The 20,475-nt window shown below is 48.5% G+C and overlaps 2 protein-coding genes across 2 annotated transcripts in view; both read left to right on the plus strand.

Annotated features, from left to right (window-relative positions):
• LOC144692027 (scavenger receptor cysteine-rich domain-containing protein DMBT1-like) overlaps positions 1 to 20,475 on the plus strand; it is a 646,815-nt gene that overhangs the window by 136,488 nt on the left and 489,852 nt on the right. The window lies entirely within an intron of this gene.
• LOC144691320 (NACHT, LRR and PYD domains-containing protein 3-like) overlaps positions 9,838 to 20,475 on the plus strand; it is a 56,393-nt gene continuing 45,755 nt past the window's right edge. Inside the window, 1 exon segment of the mRNA XM_078559322.1 lies at positions 9,838 to 9,918. The gene's annotated coding sequence lies outside the window, so the exon portion shown is untranslated.

The raw sequence follows: 20,475 nt of genomic DNA on the forward strand, positions 1-20,475 counted from the left end.
CAACACATGACACCAGACGCACAGCAATGCAGTTGACTCTTAAATGCCTTCTTTAACTCTTAGTACAGGACATCCACCTGCTCCTTTTATCCACAGCACATGTGATTCCTTCAAAAAACTCCAATAAGTTGGTTAAACATGATTTGCATTTTTCAAAACCATGTTGACTCTGTCTGATTGCCTTGATTTTTTCTAAGTGCCCTGCTATGACATCTTTAATAATAGCGTATAACATTTTCCCTATGACAGATGTTGGGCTGACTGGCTTATACTTTACTGCTTTCTGTCTCCCTCTCTTTTTGAATAAGGGAGATATATTTGCTATTTTCAAATATAATGGAACCTTCCCTGAACTTAGGGAACTTTGGAAAATTAAAATTAGTGCATCATCTATCTCACTAGCCACTTCTTTCAAGACCTTAGGGTGAAGTCCATTTGGACCTGGGGATTTGTCAGCCCGCAGCCCCAACAATTTGCTCAATACCACTTCCTTTGTGATTATAATTTTCCCGAGTTCCTCCCTCCCTTCCACTTCCTGATTTACAGCTACTTCCAGGATGTTACTTGTGTCCTTTATAGTGAAGACCGAAGCAAAATACCTGTTTAATTTGTCCGCCATCTCCCTCCTTTCCGCTATCAATTCCCCAGACCCACTTTGTATAGGACCAATGCTCACGTTATTACTTTATAACTCTTTTCCTATTAAATATCTATAGAAATTCTTACTATCCATCGTTATATTACTAAATAGCTTTCTCTCATACTCTAATATTTCTCTACTTATAAACCTTTGTCATCATTTGCTGTTCTGTGTAGTCTTCTGACCTACCGCCCATCTTTGCATAACTATATGGTTTTTCTTTAAGTTTGAAACTGTCTTTAACTTTTTTTACTTAACCTCAGATGGTGGGCCCTCCCTTTGGAATTTTCCTTTCCCATTGGAATGTATATATTCTGAAATATCCCTTTAAATGTCTGCCACTGAACTTCGATTGACCTATTCCTTAACCTCATTTTCCAGTTTACTTTAGCCAGCTCTGCTTTTGTGTCCTCATAGTTGCCTTCATTTAAGTTTAAAATACTAGTCTTGGATGCACTCATTTCTCCCTCAAAATGAATGTAAAATTCAATCAAACTATGATCGCTGCTAGCTAGGGGTGCCTTCACTAGGAGGTTATCAATTAACCCTCTCTCATTGCTCAATACCAGGTCTGGTATACCCTGCTCTCTGGTTGCCACCAGAATGTGCTGTTCTAAGAAACTATCCTGAAAACATTCTATGAACTCTTCAACTACGCTCCCTTTGCCCATGATTTTTCCAGTCAATATTTAGATAAAAAACCCCCGTGATTATTGTTGTACCTTTCTGGCAAACTCCCATTATCTCCTTTTTTATACTCTGTCCTACAGTGTAGTTACAATTAGAGGGCCTGTGCACCACTAGCACAAGTGACTTCTTGCCTTTATCATTCCTCATCTCAACCCAAACCATTTCAAATCCTGGTCTTCTGAACTTAGGTTATCTCTCTCTAATGTGCTAATACCATCATTAATTAACAGAAAAAACTCAGCAAGTCTGGCAGCATCGGCGGAGAAGAAATCAGTCAACGTTTCGAGCCCTCATGGCCCTTCAGCAGAACTGAAGCATAGTTTCAACAAGGGAGAAATATAAATTGGTTTAAGGTGGGTGGGGGGGAAGAGACACATTGAGGGTGTGGTGTGAGCAGATAATCAAAAGATGTCAGAGACAAAAGGGTCAAAGAGGTGTTGAAGGTGGCGGTCTTTGTCTGAGAAAAGTGCTAATTAAGAATGCAAGACAGGATATTCAAAGTACAGCTCTAGTGGGGGTGGGGTGGAAGGACTAAAGGTTTTAGTTTTAGATTTAAAAATAATGGAAATAGGTGGGGAAAGAAGAATCTATATAAATTATTGAAAAAAAAGGCGGGTGGGGGGGGAAAAGAAACGGGGTGGGGATGGGGGGAGGGGGGTTTAAGATCTAAAGTTGTTGAATTCAATATTCACCTGCGGTCTGTCCGCAAAAAAGACCCAAACCTCCCTGTCGCTTGCCATTTTAACACTCCACCCTGTTCTCTTGCCCACATGTCTGTCCTTGGCTTGCTGCATTGTTCCAGTGAAGCCCAACGCAAACTGGAGGAACAGCACCTCATCTTCCGACTAGGCACTTTACAGCCTTCTGGGCTGAATATTGAATTCAACAACTTTAGATCTTAAACCCCCCTCCCCCCATCCCCACCCCGTTTCTTTTCCCCCCCCACCCGCCTTTTTTTTCAATAATTTATATAGATTCTTCTTTCCCCACCTATTTCCATTATTTTTAAATCTAAAACTAAAACCTTTAGTCCTTCCACCCCACCCCCACTAGAGCTGTACTTTGAATATCCTGTCTTGCATTCTTAATTAGCACTTTTCTCAGACAAAGACCGCCACCTTCAACACCTCTTTGACCCTTTTGTCTCTGACATCTTTTGATTATCTGCTCACACCACACCCTCAATGTGTCTCTTCCCCCCCACCCACCTTAAACCAATTTATATTTCTCCCTTGTTGAAACTATGCTTCAGTTCTGCTGAAGGGCCATGAGGGCTCGAAACGTTGACTGATTTCTTCTCCGCCGATGCTGCCAGACTTGCTGAGTTTTTCCAGGTAATTCTGTTTTTTTTTTTTTTTTTTTTTTTTTTTTTTTTTTTATTTTGTTTTGGATTTCCAGCATCCGCAGTAGCTTTTAGCTTTTTGTTTTTATATTAATTAACAGAACCACTCCTCAAACTTTTCCTAATTTTCTGTCCTCCCTCTATGTCACATACACTTCAATATTCAGGTGCCAATCTATGTCATCCTGTAGCATGTCTTTGTAATTTCTATCAGATCATATTTATTTCTATTTGCACTGTCAGTTCATCTGTTTTGTTTCGAATGCTACGTGTGTTTAGATATGAAGCCTTTTGTTTTGATTATTTTTGCAGCATCTAGCTTTTTCTGCCGATTTACTCCTGAGAATTGTACTCTGTGTCCCTTCCTGTTTCAGCCTATGAATTATTTCGCATATTAATAGCTGTCTCACTTGCCTTGTCTCTACTCTTTAGTTTACCACATCTTCCCAAATTTGATCGCTTGCCTCTACTATTCAGTTTAAAATCCTCTCTACTTCCTTAGTTAGGCAGCTCGCAAGGAAACCTGCCCCAGCACAGTTCAGGTGTAGACCACCCCAACGGTACTGTTCCTGCTTTCCCAAATACTGGTGCCAGTGCCCCACAAACCCCACTTCTCCCACACCAGTCTTTGAAACACGCATTAGTTTCTTTAATCTCATTTGCCCTATGCCTAGTTTAGAGAACAGGCCACCCTAGACTGGGTATTGAGTAATGAGAAAGGAATAATTGGCAGTCTAGTTGTGCGAGGCACCTTGGGGATGAGCGACCGTAACATGATAGAATTCTTCATCAAGATGGAGAGTGACGTAGTTGATTCTGAGACTAGGGTCCTAATATTCATAAAGGAAACTACGATGGTATGAGACGCGAGTTGGTTATGATGGATTGGGAAACGTTACTTAAAGGGAGGACGGTGGATAGGCAATGGCAAACGTTCAAAGAGCACATGGGTGAACTTCAACAACTGACTTTTCCTGTCTGGCGCAAACGTAAAATAGGAAAGGTGGAAAATCCATGGCTTACAAGGGATATTAGAGATAGTATTAGATCCAAGGAACAGGCATGCAGATTGGCCAGAAAAAAAACAACAGACCTCTGGTTTGGGAGCAGTTTAGAATTCAGCAAAGGAGGACCAAGGGATTGATTAAGAAGAGAAAAATAAGAGTACGAGAGTAAGCTTGCGGGGAACATAAAAACTGACTGTAAAACTTTCTATCGGTATGTGAAGAGAAAAAGATTGGTGAAGACAAATGTAGGTCCCCGACAGTCAAAAACAGCGGAATTTAGAATGGGGAACAAAGAAATGGCTGACCAACTAAATACATACTTTGGCTGTCATCACAAAGGAGGAGACTAATAACATACCAGAAATGTTGGGGAACACAGGGTTCAGTGAGAGGAAGGAATTGAAAGAAATTACTATTAGTAGGGAAATGGTGATGGAGAAATTGATGGGATTGAAGGCCGATAAATCCCTAGGGCTGATAATCTAAATCCCAGAGTACTTAAGGCGGTGGCCCTAGATAGTGGATGCATTGGATTGAATCTTCCGAGATTCTATAGACTCTGGAACAGTTCCTACAGATTGGAGGGTAGCTAATGTAACCCCACTATTTAAAAAGGGAGGTAGAGAGATAACAGGGAATTATAGACCAGTCAGCCTGACGTCGGTAGTGGGGAAAATTCTAGAGTCCATTTTATAAGATTTAATAGCTGAGCACTTGGAAAACAGTGGCAGAATCGGACAGAGTCAGCATGGATTTACGAAAGGGAAATCATGCTTGACAAATCTACTGGAATTTTTCGAGAATGTAACTAGTAGAGTTGATGAGGAGGAGCAGTTGATGTGGTTTATTTGGAGTTCCAGAAGGCTTTCGACAAAGTCCCACATAAGAAATTAGCGTGTAAAATGAAAGCACATGGGATTGGTGGTAGTGTATTGAGATGGATAGAAAACAGTTTGACAGAAAGGAAACAAAGAGTAGCAATAAACAGGTTTTTTTTTCGAATGGCATGCAGTGACAAGTGGGGTACCGCAGAGATCGGTGCTGGGAAACCAGCTATTCGCAATATATATTACTGATTTAGATGTGGGAGCTAAATATAATATCTCCAAATTTGCAGATGACACAAACCTGGGTGGGAGGGTGAGCTGTGAGGAGGATGCAGAGCTGCTTCAGTGTGATTTGGAGAAGCTGAGTGAGTGGGCAAATGCATGGCAGATGCAATATAATGTGGATAAATGTGAGGTTATCCACTTTGGTAGCAAAAACAGGAAGGCAAATTATTATCTGAATAGCTATAAATTGAGAGAGGGGAATGTGCAATGAGATCTAGGTGTTCTCGTACACCATTCACGAAAGGTAAGCATCGAGGTGCAGCAGGCGTTAAAGAAGGAATAAGCTAAAAGCAAATAACTGTGGATACTGGAAATCTAAAATAAAAACAAAAGTAAAAATACCTGGAAAAACTCAGTAGGTCTGACAGCATCTGCGGAGAGGAACAGAGCTAACATTTCGACTCAGTGTGACTCTTCAACAGAACTAAGGAAAATAGAAAAGAGGTGAAATATAAGCTGGTTTAAGGGGGGTGGGGGTGGGACAAGTAGAGAGGGATAGAAGACCAGTGATAAGTGGAGTTTGCCAAAAGATGTCATAGACAAAAGGACAAAGAGATGTTGACGGTGCTGATATTATCTGAGAAATGTGCTAATAGGTGACATTAAGGGTAGAAAGCAGGAGGATCAAGGTACAGATAGACCTAGTGGAGGTGGGCTGGGGGGAAGGGATCCAAATAGGCTAAAAGGTAGAGATAATACAATGGATAGAAATACATCTAAAAATAATGGAAATAGGTGGGAAAAGAAAAATCTATATAACTTATTGGAAAAAAGGGGGATCGGAAAGGGGGTTGGGATGGAGCAGAGAGTTCATGATCTAAAATAGTTGAACTCAATATTCAGTCCAGAAGGCTGTAAAGTGTCTAGTCAGAAGATGAGGTGCTGTCCCTCCGGTTTGCGTTGAGCTTCACTGGAACATTGCAGCAGGCCAAGGAGAGACATGTGGGTATGAGAGCAGGGTGGAGTGTTGAAATGGCAAGCGACAGGTAGGTCTGGGTCATGCCTGTTGACAGACCGAAGGTGTTCTGCAAAACGATCACCCAGTCTGCGTTTGATCTCTCCAATGTAGGGGGAAATGCATTGGGAGTAGCGAATGCAGTAGACTAAATTGAGGGAAGTGCAAGTGAAATGCTGCTTCACTTGATAGGAGTGTTTGGGCCCTTGGACAGTGCGGAGAGGGGAAGTGAAGGGGCAGGTTTTGCACCTTCTGCGGTTGCATGGGAAGGTGCCGTGGGAGGGGGCTGAGGTGTAGGGGGTGATGGAGGAGTGGACCAGGGTGTCACAGAGGGAACGATCCCTGCGGAATGCCGCCGGGGGTGTGAAGGGAAGATGTGTTTGGTGGTGGCATCATGCTGGAGTTGGCGGAAATGGCGGAGGATGATCCTTTGAATGCGGAGGCTGGTGGGGTGATAAGTGATCAGAGGAACTGTTTTTGAAAGTGGCAACAATCATTGGCATCACTGTTCACCAATATCCATTACAAGCCCACCAACTCCCACAGCTACCTCGACTACAGCTCCTCACACCCTGCTTCCTGTAAGGACTCCATCCCATTCTCTAAGTTCCTTCACCTCCGTCGCATCTGTTCTGATGATGCTACCTTCAAAAACAGTTCCTCTGACATGTCCTCCTTCTTCCTTAACCGAGGTTTTCCACCCACGATGGTTGACAGGGCCCTCAACCGTGTCCGGCCCATCTCCCACGCATCCGCCCTCACACCTTCCTCTCCCTCCCAGAAACATGATAGGGTCCCCCTTGTCCTCACTTATCACCCCACCAGCCTCCACATTCAAAGGATCATCCTCCGCCATTTCCGCCAACTCCGGCATGATGTCCAACTCGACCTCAGGACCCACCTCGACCTCAGGACCCACCTCGACCTCAGGACACCCACCACAGTCCCGGACCCACCTTGACCTCAGGAAACCCCCACTGCCCCAGACCCACCTCGACCTCAGAACCCTCCCGCCGTCCTGGTCCCTGCTCGACCTCAGGACACCCCCAGCGCCCTGGACCCACCTCTTCCTCAGGACCCCCTCACTACCGCGGACACACCTTGACCTCAGGACCCTCCCACCACCTCTGAGCCAACTCGTCCTCAGGAGCCCCCCACAGCCCCGGACCCACCTCGACCTCAGGACCCCCCACTGCCCCGAACACACCTTGACCTCAGGACCCTCCCACTGCCCCGCCCACTTTTATCTCCGTACCTCCCTACCACCCGGGTTCACCCTCGGATCTTTGGACAACCCTGAAACTTGGACCTCACCCCCTGATTTCCGAATGCCCCAAACATCAACTCCCGCCCCCTGATCTCCAGGCATCCTCACCCATCCTGACCAACGGAACACCGCCCCACCCCCCCACCGCTCCCTCCGTATCACAACAGCGACCTGCTGACCACTGGAATCCCCTCCAAACTCCGAACCCCCCCCGACCTCCCAAGCCCCGGAACCAGTCTTCGGATGCTTTCCAGCCTCCGCGACTCTGCGACCACCCCCAAACTCAGGCCCCTCAGACATCCAGAACCCCCCCCCCCCCCACCACCCAACCACAAACCCGCGACGTCGGACACCCCGAATCCCAAAGCTCCCCACCCCACCAACAACGCACACCTCCACGCACAGCACTCCCTCTAGACCTACGCCCATCCCCGGCATCCTCAAGCCTCACCACCACTCCCCGAACTCTGGGTACCCCCAGCCCCCCGGAGAACCCCAAAACGGACTACACCCAGGCACTGCCAACCTGCACCCCCCTTAGATACCACCAAAATCCACACCAGGCACCCCCATGACGCAGCACTACACCCGACCTCCGGTCAACGCCAACCACCCCCACATAACCTGAACCCCCAGAATTTGGACACCCCCAACACCCAGCCTCCCACGGAGACCCCAAATCCCAACCTCTCCTCGGACACATTCAACCCTGACCCCTCAACCTCTAGACACCCCAATCCCCCAAATTCCCACAGTCAACCCCCATCCACACAGACACCCCCAGTCCGCCAAATCACCTCAGGCACCCCAACCCATAGAGACACACCCAATCCACCAAATCCCCACAGGCAACCCCCAACCACCCAGACAACCCCAATTCCCACCCCTGGGCACACCCAACTCCCAGCCCCGGACATGCCAAGCCCAGAAAACAAACCCCACGCATAAACACACAGTCCCAAACACCCTCCCCCGGGTCCCAACCCTCACCCCTCCAGACACTGCCAACCCCCCAATTCCCCAGACACCCCCAATACCCCCCAGACACCTTCACATCCAATTCCCACCCGGACACCCCCACCCCACTCCAACCAGACACCACCAACCCAGAAAACGATCGCGTGGAAACAGCCCCCCCGGGGCCCAACCCTCATCCCTTGAGACACCCAATCCCAGCCCCCTTCCCCGCCCAGACGCCCCCGACACCCGACCACCGACAGACCCCCAGCCACCGCACACCCTGGACACCCCCAACACCCCCAGCCCCTCAAAACACCCCCGACTCACACGCAAACAACCCAACCCCCACAGCAACCGAGACGCCCCCCAACACCTACTACTTCCCGAGACACCCAACCCCTGACCTCTGGACACACCCAAAACCCATCACCAGCCGACCACCAAACCCTACCCCACCAAACTCTGGACCTCACAACCCCCTCATGATCTCCAGAACCATACGCCCTGGCAATTCCCTCACTATATCCGGATAGCCTCAACCACCAGCTGCGCCTCCCCTCTCCAGACATTGCCGGCTGCTAAGCACCACCCCTGATCTCCAGCTACCCCAACCAGTATCCGACTTCTGGACACCACCAACACCTACCCCACGACCTCTGGGCACCTTAACTCCTAGCCCCCAACAACTGGACAACCTCAAATCCCATTGCCCCGAACTCCAGGTACCCACAAACCCACCGCCCCTGCCCCTCGACCTCCAAACACCGCCAACCCCACCCTCCAGTCCCCAGGACACCCCCAACCCTCTATTCGAAACCCCGGACTACGGACACCCCAAACCCCACATCCTTGACTTCCAGACACCCCCCACGCCCACCCGGACACATCCAACTCCTTACTCTTGCCCAACGCCGAGACCCCCCCAAATCCCCACTCTTCCCCCCGCCCTTTAGGCACCCCAACACCCACCCTCCGGGACACCTCAAGCCCCACCGACCAGGACACCCACAAATCCACAACCAACCTCTGGGTGCCCCCAGCCTCCAGGCCCCCTCAAACTCCACCTCCCCCAACCTCCGGACAGCCGCAAAACCCCCCCTTAACCTCCGGTCACCCCGAACCCCTAGCTCAGCCAGAGACTTCCACACCTGAACCCCCACCTCGCGGACTCTCCCGCAACCACACCACCCGGGACTCTCCTGCACCCCCACACTCCAGACTCACCCGCACCACCACCCACCCGACTTTCCCGCACCACAACCCCTGGTCTCTCCCACACACCAACACCCCCCCGGAACGACCCACAACCCACACCCCGGACTCTCCCACACCGCCTTGCTCACCCATGGACAGCACCCTGCCAAACTCCAGTCATGAGCATGGACCTCCCTCGAAACTCCAGACATGATCATCCCCCCCGCCCCAAACCCCAGACATGACCATCCCCTCCGCCCCAAACTCCAGACATGACCATCCCCCCTGCCCCCAAACTCCAGACATGACCACCCCCCCGCCCCCAAACTCCAGACATGACCACCCCCCCGCCCCCAAACTCCAGACATGACCACCCCCCGCCCCAAACTCCAGACATGACCACCCCCCCGCCCCCAAACTCCAGACATGAACACCCCCCCGCCCCCAAACTCCAGACATGATCCCCCCAAACTCCAGACATGACCACCCCCCCGCCCCCAAACTCCAGACATGACCACCCCCCCGCCCCCAAACTCCAGACATGATCCCCCCAAACTCCAGACATGACCACCCCCCCAATTCCTGCCCACTGAGCTTGTCACTGGCCTGTCAATCTCCCTGGCCATTTAGCCAATCAGCTGGTGGTGTGTAACCGGGGGCGGGGCCTGCGCTGGGCCCGCGAGGAGCCTTTTCCCTTTCCGCCCCGAGCGGCTCTGGGGAGCGGAAGCGGCGGCGCAGTTTTGCGGACCCGGTAAGCGGGAGTTTATTTTCAGTGTAAATTCAGCTGGGCAGCAATTTCCGGCGGGAATTGGAAGTTGGGGCCCAATGTGAATGCGGGAATGGGGGCTGGAGCTGCAGAGACTCCATCCGGAACCGCTCCAGCCGGAAATCCCAGTTTACAACCCACTTCCTGCTCCGCTGGCCGGGGTGTGTTTAACCTGAGAGCCGCTGGGGGCGGGGCTGGGGCGGGGGCGAGGCTGCGGGGCGGGTGTGGGGACGGGGCGTTAGCGTGATGTGAGGGGCGGGACTGAGGACCGGGGGTTGGGGGTGGGTGGGGTTTGGGGGGGAGGCTGGGGGAGGCGGGGACGGGGCTGGAGGCGGGGACGGGTTGTGGGTGGGGCTGGGGGCGGGGCAGGGCTGGGGGCGGGGCTGGGCAGATATTGCAATAAAGCGGAGCCTGGGAGAAAAGGCGGGAAGAGTTTAAATCGCCTGTAAATAGTTTGCGGGTTTTCAATGTGAGTCCCGGGACTGGGCGGATCCCCTCATCTTCCTGGGACCTTGGAAATACGGCATTGCCGACATGGCAGCGATTTCCTCACTCAGCCCTGGTGATGTTGTTTGGATTTGTTCCCATTCTTCACCTTGGGCTGGGGGACACGATCTTCAGAGCGAGAGTGAAGCTGGGTCTAGGAGGGAAAAGCAGCCTTTCGCCTTTCTCCATTCTCCCCGCCTCTCATTGCTCCATTTTCCTCAGGAGAGGCGCAAATGCACCCTTTCCTCTCCAAAGCTGCAGGTTAATCCCGGACCGCCCCTCTCTTCAACAAGCTGACTTCAATACAAATCTTTCACTCTCTAGAAATACTGTAAATTCCCCAGAAACACTGACCTTCTCACCGTCATTCACAAACACCCCGTACCCCATCATCAAATCCGCGCCCAATGGACAGGCTTTGGGGGGGTCGGGAGGCGAGTTACCCGCTGAAGGATTCCCAGCCTCTGACCTGCTCTTGTAGCCACAGTTTTTATTTGGCCGTTGCAGCTCAGTTTCTGGTCAATGGTAAACCCCAGGATGTTGATAGTGGGGGATTCAGTGATGGGAATGCCATTGGACATCAAGAGGCGATGGTTGGATTCCCTCTTGTTGGGGATGGTCAATGCCTGACACCTGTGTGGTGTGAATGTTACTTCCACTTGTTAGATCAAGCCTGGATATTGTCCAGGTCTTGCTGCATTTGGACATGGACTGCATCGGTATCTGAGGAGTCACGAATGGTGCTGAACATTGTGCAATCATCAGCGAACATCCCCACTTCTGATCTTGTGGAAGGAAGGTCATTGAAGCAGCTAAGGATGGTTGGGTTGAGGACACTACCCTGAGGAACTCCTGGAGCTGAGATGACTGACTTCCAACAATCATCTTCTTTTGTGCTTGGCATGACTCCAACTAGCAGAGAGTTTTCGCCCTGATTCCCTTTGACTCCAGTTTTGCTCGGGCTCCTTCATGCTACACTCAGTCAAATGGAGAATTGATCTCAAGGGCAGTCACTCTCATCTCACTGTCATAAGTTTAGGAGCTGAATGGCCCTGGCTGAACCCAAACTGGGCGTCAGTGAGCAGGCTATTGCTAAACAAGTGCTGCATTATAGCACAGTTGATGACTCCTTCTGCTACTTTACTGATGATGGAGAGTAGACTGATGGGGCAGTAATTAGCTGGCTTGGACTTGTCCTGCTCTTTGCGTACAGGACATAACTGGGCAATGTTCCACATAGCCAGGTAGCTGTAGCTGTTGTAGCTTTACTGGTACAGCTTGGATATGGTGCAGAATGTTCTCAAGAACAAATTTTCTGGGACAGAGTTCTCCACTTCCCCCACCCTTTGTGTCAGGAAATGTTTCCTAACTTGCTGTCCTGAATATCGTGACTCTGATAATAGGAAAGTTGTCCACTTGCCCTGGCCTCCCACACCAGTCATTAAAGTTTCTGTCAACTGAGCAATTCTTTTCACATTCCTAAGATCCTCAATCAGAGCAGGTAATTGGCAGGGGGCGGGGGAGGGTTGTGTGGGGAGAATGGGTGGTGCAGGATGGGGAGTTACTTCTGCGCCCGCTCTTTCATATCGCTCCTTCCAGATCATCATAACTCACTATTTAAAGTAAAAACTCGTCTCCCTTCTGGTTCCTTTGCCAATTACAGATTCCATAAACCTGTCCTCCTCTGCTTCCGACCCCTCTGCCAATGGAAAAACTTCCTCCCTCACTATCAAAACCTTCCTCATTTTGAACTCCTCTGTTCAATCTCCCTTTAGCCTTCTCTGCTCTAAGGGAAACAGCATCAGTTTTCCCAGGGCTTCACATAACTGACGTTTTTTAAAAAATTCTTTCATGGGATTTGGGTGTCACTGACAAGGCCAGCATCTGTTGCATGTTCCTAAATGCCGTTGACAAACTGGTGGTTAGTCACCTTCTTTAACCACTGCAGTTTATCTTGTAAAGTTTCTCATTATTGCTACCATTCTATTAATTCTGCTCCAGCTCTTTAAGTGTGGGACCCGGAAACTCTCGCTCAGGCACAACCTGTGATTGATAAAAATTGAACATAACTTCCTCATTTTTGTAATCTATAACTCTGTTTATAACGTAGAAAAAAAATGTCTCAATATCTGTGTGTTTTCTTTGAAGTCTCTTCGGTCCTACATCACGATTAAAATTGGACCACAAATTCACCGTGTTAATTTTAATTCAAAGGTTTGAGAGCATATCTGGCACCAGTAATTGAATAAGCAGAAAGCAATGGGACTATAAGTTTGCAGATTGATATGGGGAAATGGAGAAGAAATTTTATTGTGGATTCAGACATGGGAGGGAGATGGTTTTTGATACTTTCTGTGCTCTGTGGTAAGACATTTCTCTCTCTGTCTTGTTCCAGCTGTTCCCATTTGTACCTGTGGCCTGATTGGAAGAGTCTGTGAACTCGACTGCTGCTGTGACCCTGACTGCTCCTCTACAGACACCAGTGTCTTTTCTTCCTGTCTGCCGGGCAGTGAACTGTAAGTCTCTGTTAGTGTGTTACTGCATTGCCTCCTGATCTGGCAATGCCGTGATTTTAACATAGGAACATAAGTAGCTGTGGACATAAGCTGTGGACCCTTTGGCCTCTTGAGCCTGCTGCACTATGCCTGATCATAATGACTCTTCTACCTCAACTCTGCTTTCCTGCCTGCTCCTTATATCCTTCCTTTTTTTATTTCATTGAATGTGGGTGTCACTGTCTAGGCAGCATTTTTATTGCCCATCCCTAATTGAGAAGGTGGTGGTGAGGTCCCGTCTTGAACCACTGCTGTCCATGCAAGATCAAACGAGCATCAACAATCTCTGGGGTAGAGAAGTCAAAGATTCACAACTCTGAGTGAATCAGTTCCTCCTTATCTCAATCCTGAATAATCTGTATCCCATCTTCTAGATTCCCAGCCATGGGAAACAGCTTTTCAGTGTCTACACGGTCATGCCCCTTCAGATTCTTCATTGTTTCAATGAGATCACCTCACTAATGTTGAGTGCTGCACAGAGCATTGGTCAGTCTAGAAATGGTTTTAGAGACCCACTCTAGGAGCTCAAAGCTGGGTGGATGAGCAGTGGGCTCTACAGCAAGAGTGGTTTCTGATGTATGTTTTCTCCCGCTAATACTCCTGCCATGGGTCCACAGATGTTACTTCTCGCTGTCGTGTGTTGAACCATATGGGACGGTGTGATGGAAGGTATACTGCTGGTTGGTTGAGCAAGTTGTTGACTTAGAGCATTCCAGGTTAGACTAGACTTGCCAATTGCTTGCAAGTTGCATTTATCCTTCTGATGTTGGGGATGTGTGTGGGGCAGTGGGGGCGGGGGTGTTGCTCTTCAGAGCAGGGAACCAAGGGAGGTGATTTGGTCAAAGAGTCCTGCATGATGTACATTGGTACGTTTGTTGTGGTCAGATTGGTATCTTACTGGGCCGCAGTATTCTGCAGTTGAGTACATGATGGCAAGAGGAGAGATCCTCAGGATGTTGGCCTGTGATCCCCATGAGGAACTTGTCAGTTTACTGTGAGCCTGTTGCAGGTTATTTTTCTGCTGTCTTGAAGACGTGCTGCTTGTATGTAAGACTTCTGTCAAGGATGACGCCGAGACAGAAAAGGTGGGGATTGTTCAGACTCTGGCCATCCAGGGTGATGTTCAGTTTCCTGTTAGCGCTGGCATTTTTAAACATTCATTCATGGGAGGTGGGCTTCGCTGGCTGGGCCAGTATTTATTACCCATCCCTAAATTCCCTTGAGAAGGTGCTGATGAGCTGCCTTCTTGAACTGTTGCATTCCATGTGGTATATGTGAACCCACAGTGCTGTTAGGAAGGGAGTTCCAGGATTTTGACCCAGTGACAGTGAAGGAACGGTGGCATATTTCCAAGTCAGGATGGTGAGTGACTTGGAGGGGAACTTCCAGCTGGTGATGTTCCCATCTATCTGCTGTCATTGTCCATCTAGATGGCAATGACTGTGTGCTTGGAAGGTGCTGTTGACGGAGCCTTGGTGAATTCCTGCAGTGCACCTTGTAGATGGTACACACAGCTGCCACTGTGTGTCAGTGGTGGAGGGAGAGGATAATTTTTTGGATGTGGTGCCAATCCAGTGGGCTGCTTTGTCCTGGATGGTGTCAAGCTTCTTGGGTGTCCTGGGAGCTGCACTCATCCAGGCAAGTGGGGAGTATCCCATCACACTCCTAACTTGTGTCTTGTAGATGGTGGACAGGCATTGAGGCATCAGAAGATGAGTTACTCATCACAGGATTCCAAGCCTCTGACCTGCTCTTGTAGCCATTGCATTTATATGGCTAGTCCAGTTCAGTTTCTGGTCAATGGTAACCCCGCCCCCCCTTCCCCGCCCCCCAAGGACGTTGATAGTGGGGGTTACGTGATTGTAATGCCATTGAACGTCAAGTGGTTAGATTCTCTCTTGTTGGAGATGGTCATTTCCTGGCACTTGTGTGGTGTGAGTGTTACTTGCCACTTGTCAGCCCAAGTCTGGATTTGTCCCGCTCTTCCCGCATTTGGACGTGGACTGCTGCATTATCGTGAATGGTGCTGAACATTGTGCAATCATCAGCGAACATCCCCACTTCTGGCCTTATCATGGAAGGAAGGTCATTGATGAAGCAGCTGAAGGTGGTTGGGCCGGAGACACTATCCTGAGGAACTCCTGCAGTGATGTCCTGGAGCTGAGATAACTGATCCCCAGCAACCACAATCATCTTCCTTTGTGCTAGGCATGACTCCAACCAGTGGAGATTTTCCCCCGATTCCCATTGACTCCTGTTTTGCTCGGGCTCCTTGGTGTCACACACTGTCAAATGTGGCCTTGATGTCAAGGGAAAGCACTTTCACCTTACCTCGAGTTCAGCTCTTTTGTCCATGTTTGAATCAAGGCTGTAATGAGGTCAGGAGTTGAGTGGCCCTGGCGGAACTCAAACTGGGCTTCACTGTGCAGGTTACTGCTAAGCAAGTGCTGCTTGATAGCACTGTTGCTGACCCCTTCCATTCCTTGACTATTGATCGAGAGTAGACTGATGGGGAGGTAATTGGCCGAGTTGGATTTGTCCTGATTTTTGTGTACAGGATGTTCCTGGGCAATTTTCCACGTAGCTGTGTTGATGCTAACGTTGTAGTTGTATTGGAATAGATTGGCTAGGGGCAGGGCAAGTTCTGGAGCATAAGTCTCTAGTATTATTGCCGGAATGTTGTCGGGGTACATATTCTTTGCTGTATCCAGTGCCTTCAGTCGTTTCTTGATATCACGTGGAGTGAATTAAATTGGCTGTAGACTGGCATCTGTGATGCTGGGGAGCTCCGGAGGAGGCCGAGATGGATCATCCACACGGCACTTCTGGCTGAAGATTGTTGCAAATGCTGCAGCCTTATCTTATGCACTGATGTGCTTGGCTTCCCCATCATTTGAGGATGGGGATATTTGTGCAGCCTCCAATGAATTTTTTAACTGTCTGCCGCCAGTCACTTCCTTTTGTATTCGGCCAGCTCGGCTCGGAGCAACCGAGCCACTCTTGGTGATGGACATTGAAGTCTCCCTCCCAGAGTACGTTTTGCACTCTTTCCTTTCCTCAGTGGTTCCTCCAAGTGGTGTTCAACATGGAGGAAGCATTGATTCATCAGCTGAGGGAGGGCGGTACGTGGAATTCAGCTGGAGGTTTCCTTGCCCATGTTTGACCAGGAGACTTCATGGTGTCTGGAGATGATGTTGAGGAATCCCAGGGCAACTCCCTGTTGACTGTGTATACCACCGTACTACCACCTCTGCTGGGCCTGTCCTTCCAATAGGGCAGGGCAGGGCATACCCAGGGATGTTGCTGGTGTCTGGGACATTATCTGTAAGATATGATTCCGTGAGGATGGCTGTGTCAGGGCTGTTGCTTGACCAGCCAGTGAGACAGCTCTCCCAATTTTGGCACTAGCCGCTGTCTGCTGGTAAGGAGGACTTTGCAGGATTGTGAGGGCTGAGTTTGCCGTTGTCATTTCCGGTGCCTAGATCGATGCCAGGTGGACGGTCCAGTTTCGATCCTTTTTTGGGGATTTGGAGCAGTTTGGTTCAGCTAAATGGCATGCTAGAGGACATTTAAGAGTCAACCACATTGCTGTCGGTCTGGAGTCACATGTAGGCCAGACCAGGTAAGGACGGCAGATTTCCTGCCCTAAAGGTTATTAGTGAACCAAATGGGCTTTCACAACATTCGTCAATGGTTCCGTGCTCAATAAACTTTTAATTCCAGATTTTTATTGGATTCAAACTACAACATCTGCCTCCTGGGTCTCTGTATTACAAGTATAGCAGGAATCTCACTATGCCGTTGTGTTGGCATTGCAGGTGGAATATGCTAGAAGCTGTTTTACTGGTGCTCGGTTATAGGCACCATGTCTTGTGGTTGTCACCCAGCTTTGTTGCACCATAGTTAAATGAAACTTCGAGCTTCGGGGTATGAATCTGTAGGGCACCGCAGATAACATCTGGATAGATTAACTCTCAGAACCAGGTTGGAGGTAAAAACAGAAAATGCTGGAAAAACTCAGCAGGTCTGTCACTAACTGTGGAGAGAGAAACAGAGTTAACATTTCCAGTCCATATGACTTTTTCAGAGCTAAAGGGAAGTGGAAATGTGATGGATTTTATACTATTTAAGAGGGGGCGTAGCAGGTGGAGCAAAATAGAAGGTTAGTGTTAGGTGGGAGCTCAGGAGAGGTGGACGAGGATGTCATGGACAGAAAACAAAGGGAGTGTTAATGGTGGTGGTAAGAGCTAAAGAAGGTGCTGATCATGGCAGAAAGGTAATAGAAGAACAAGCCATAGCGCTGTGTAAAAGCACAACATATACAGAAAACAGTGACAGATGGTCCCTGTGGGGGGGGAGAGATGGTGGTGGAAAAAGGATAAAAAAAAATATATAGATTAAAAATAAATAAAAGTAAAGAAGTATTTTTTTTTAAATGAGTAAAAAGGGGGTAAAGATGGAGGAGAGAGAGAGACAGAGTTACACAGAAACAGGCCCTTCATGTCTGTGCCAGCCATCAAGCACCTATCTATTCTAATCCCATTTTCCAGCACTTGTCCTGGACCCCTGTCTGCTATGGTGTTTCAAGTGCTTATCTAAACACTACTTAAATGGTGTGAGGGTTCCTGTCTCTACCACCCCCTCAGGCAGTGTGTTCCAGATTCCAACCACCCTCTGGGTGAAAAAAAAAATCCTCAAATCCCCTCTAAACCTCCTGCACCTCACGTTAAATTGATGCCCCTTCGTTATTGACAACTCTGCTAAGGGGACAAGTTTCTTCCTATCTACCCTATCTACACCCCTCATAATTTTATATACCTCTATCAGGACCCCCCTCAACTTTCTCTGCTCTAAGGAAAACAACGCTAGCTTATCCAGTCTCTCTCCAAAGCTGAAATGCTGCAGCCCAGGCAACACCCTGGTGAATCTTGTCTGCACCCTCTCCAGTGCAATCACATCCTTCCTATGGCAACCAGAAGTGCACACAGTAATCCAGCTGTGGTCTAGCTAGCAGTTTACACAGCTCCAACATTACCACCCTCTTCTTATATTCTATGGCTCGGCTAATAAAGGCAAGTATCCCATATGCCTTCTAATCCCCCTTATCTACCTGTGCTGCTGCCTTCAGGGATCTTTGAACATGTACACCAAGGTCCCTCTGATCCTCTGTACTTCCTAGGCTCCTACCATTCATTGTGTATTCCTTTGCCATGTTAGTCCTCCCAAAAAGCATCACCTCACACTCCTCAGGATTAAATTCTATTTGCCACTGCTCTGGCCATCTTACCAGCCCATCTATCTCTCACTATTACAGGACTTTCCTCCTCACTATGTACAACACCACCAATTTTCGCGTCATCTTCAAACTTACTGATCATATTTCCTATATTCATGTCTAAATCATTAATGTACAGAACAAACAGCAAGGGTCCCATAACTGATCCCTGCAGTACATCAATCGTCACAGGATTCCAATTGCAAAAACAACCTTTGACCCTGACACTCTGCCTCAAGGCATTAAGCCAATTTCGGATCCAATTTGCCAAATTGCCCTGGATACAATGGACTCTTACTTTCTTGCCCATTCTCCCATCTGGAGCCTTGTCAAAAACCTTACTTAAGTCCACGTTGACTACATCAACTTCACTACCCTCATCTACACAACTAGTCACCTCCTCGAAAAATTCAAACAAGTTTGTTAGACATGATCTCCCCCTGACAAAGCCATACTGACTATCCCAGATTAATCCCTGCCCCTGCGAGTGGAAATTAATCCTGTGCCTCATATTTTTTTCCCAATAGTTTCCCTACCACTGATGTTAGACTCACTGCCCTGTCATTACCTGTTTATCCATACTATGCTTCTTGAATAATGGTGCCAAATTCGCTGTCCTCTAGTCCACTGGAGCCTCTCTTGTAGCCAGAGAGGATTTGAAAATTAGTGCCAGAGCCCCTGCAATCTCCTGCCTTGCCTCAGAAAGCAGCCTTGGGTACATCTCACCTGGGCCTGGGAATGTATCTACTTTTAAGCTCGCTAAAACCACTAATACCTTTTTCTTCAATGTTAATTTCTTCAAGCATATCACAGTGCCCTTCCCTCATTTCTACACCTACATTGTCCTTCTCCATAGTGAACAAGGCTGAAAAGTAATCGTTCAAAACCTCACTCTCTGGCTCCACACAGATTGCCACTTTGACCCCAAGTGGGCTCCATTCTTCCTCTGGTTATCCTCTTGCCCTTAATATATTTATAAAATGCCTTCGGATTTTCCTTTATCTTGCCCACCCGTGTTTTATCATGTCCCTGCTTTGCTCTCCTAAGTATTTAATTACTCCTGCGCCCCACCCCACACCCACCCACACTTTCTTTACTCCTCGAGGGCTTCTGTTGTTTTCAGCCCTCTGTATCTGACATAAGCCACCTTTATAAGCTTATTCAATGTGCTATATCCCTTTGACATGCAGGTTTCTTGGACTTGTTGGTCCTACCCTTCACCTTCAGGGGAACATGTTGGCCCTGAACTCTCACTATTGCCTTTTTGAATGACTCCCACTGCTCTGATGTGGATTTTCATACAAGTAGCTGCTCCCACTCCACTTTGGCCGGATCCTGACTGATCGTATTGAAATTGGACTTCACCCAGTTCAGTAACTTTCTTTCCAGCCCATCTTTGTCCTTTTCCATAACTACCTTAAATTTCAGAGTTGTGGTCACTGTCGCCGAAATGCTCCCCCACTGACACTTCTCCCACTTGCCCGGCTTCATTCCCTAAGATTAGGGCCAGGACTACCCCTTCTCTTGTGGGACTTTCTACATGCTGGCTCAAAAAGCTCTCCTGGATGCACTTTAAGAATTCCACCATTCACATCATGAGCAGCCCAGTTAATATTGGGGAATTTGAAATCCCCTACTATTATTACCCTGTTACTTTTACACTTCACTGAGATTTCCCTACATATCTGCTCCTCTCTCTCCCCCTGAATGTTTGGAGGCCGAAAGTACACTCCCAGCAAAGAGATTGCCCCCCCTTTTTGTTTTTTAAGTTCTACCCATATGGCTTCATTTGAGGAATCTTCTATGATACCATCCCACTTTACTGCAGCAATTGACCCTTGATCAATAGGGCAATGGCACCTCCTCTTTTACACCCTGCCCTGTCACACATGAAGATTCTATACACTGTAATATTTAGCTGCCATCCCTGTCCTCCCCTCAACCATCTCTCTCCGATAGCACCAACATTACATTCCTATGTGTTAATCAATGTCCTCAATTCATCGGCCTTACTGGTAAAACTCCTTGGGTTAAAGTAAACTCAATCCAGCTTTGTGCCTTAACAGGTCTATATTTGTTCTCCCTTCCAGACTGATAGGTTTCCCTTCTATATTTGGCTGTGCATCACCCCCTACTGTACCTCCGCTCTGCATCCCATCCCCCTGCCAAATCAGTTTAAAGCTGCGCACCCCCGTCCCAGCCAGCAGCACTAACAAAGCCCCCAGA

The sequence above is a fragment of the Cetorhinus maximus genome, chromosome 16 (genome assembly GCF_964194155.1).
Source record: "Cetorhinus maximus chromosome 16, sCetMax3.hap1.1, whole genome shotgun sequence".
NCBI lineage: Eukaryota > Metazoa > Chordata > Chondrichthyes > Lamniformes > Cetorhinidae > Cetorhinus > Cetorhinus maximus.